Genomic DNA, 1127 nt, shown 5'->3' on the forward strand with positions numbered 1-1127 from the left:
CTTCATGTAACTTTCTTAGTTATTATGTCAAAACATTCATATTCTACTCATAGAAAGATTCACTTGTACCCTTGCAAGATGAACCACAGAAGTGAAGAAGATTCGAGGGTTCACTTCTTCATCCATTCTTTACGAGGTTTTTGTTTCTAGTCCTTATCTTTAACATTGTTATTGTTATTAAATTTTAAGCCTTTTTAATTTTGTGAAGGCAAAAAGTGGAAACCTAATTAACACATATATATGTAAAAATAAAAAAAATTATTTTCTCGTGGCAATTAGTATGATTACATTTTAAACTGAGGATGCGCGTATTAACACTATTATGTTTGCTATAAGCTGTGCGTTTTAATACCTACAGAATGTAATATATGATTACAGACTATCTAGTAGATTCTGTTGTTTGAAGTGCAAATAATATTACATTCATAAGACTTGAACCTGTTCTGGGTGCTGTGTTTTACTTACTGGCAATTTCGCTGACAAAAACAAACTTTGTATGTTTATTTAAAGGCTCTGCTCAAGTATAAATGGTGAAAAGTGATTACAGATTTATTGGTGGTTATTATTCCAGCTCTGAATCTGACCATTCTCTGGCATGGACCTGGGGTGAGAGTTGACCATATTAGTAGGAGCTTGGGCATGGTCTTTCTGAATTTTGTGATCATAAATGGTCTTATTAAAATGAGCTCTTCATCTCCTTGACTTTTGATAGATATTAAAACCCAAACTAGATGAAAATAAGGCCTTTAGTTTTTTTTAGGTCAGTACGCTGCTTGTTGAGATTGGCCCCAAATTTTGGAAGGTGAGGGAAAGGGCATTAGTGGGAAGCAACAATGAGATTAAAGGCTTGGAAATAGGAAATCTGTCAGGATTTCATAGGAATAACAAGTATGGTACATGTGAAATTCAGGGCTTATAGAGGACATGAGAGAGCTGAGACTAGAAAAGTAATGTGGGCTTGGCGCCTGTGGCTCAAGTGGCTAAGGTGCCAGCCACATACACCTAAGGTGGCAGGTTCGAATCCAGCCCCGGCCCGCCAAAACAACAATGATGGCTGCAACCAAAAAATAGCCGGGCGTTGTGGCGGGCGCCTGTGGTCCCAGCTACTTGGGAGGCTGAGGCAAGAG

At 38.1% G+C, this 1127-nt stretch overlaps 1 protein-coding gene across 6 annotated transcripts in view; it reads left to right on the top strand.

Annotated features, from left to right (window-relative positions):
• Window positions 1-1127, top strand: part of SORBS1 (sorbin and SH3 domain containing 1) — a 242430-nt gene that overhangs the window by 109387 nt on the left and 131916 nt on the right. The window contains exon 1 of one of the 6 annotated variants that reach the window (XM_023511594.1): window positions 541-606. The exons of the other annotated variants lie outside the window; for them this stretch is intronic. The gene's annotated coding sequence lies outside the window, so the exon portion shown is untranslated. Of the gene's footprint in view, window positions 1-540; window positions 607-1127 lie in introns of those variants that run through there. 6 annotated transcript variants of the gene reach the window in all.

The sequence above is a fragment of the Otolemur garnettii genome, unplaced genomic scaffold (genome assembly GCF_000181295.1).
Source record: "Otolemur garnettii isolate 467f Iridium unplaced genomic scaffold, OtoGar3 scaffold00021, whole genome shotgun sequence".
Taxonomy (NCBI): Eukaryota; Metazoa; Chordata; class Mammalia; order Primates; family Galagidae; genus Otolemur; species Otolemur garnettii.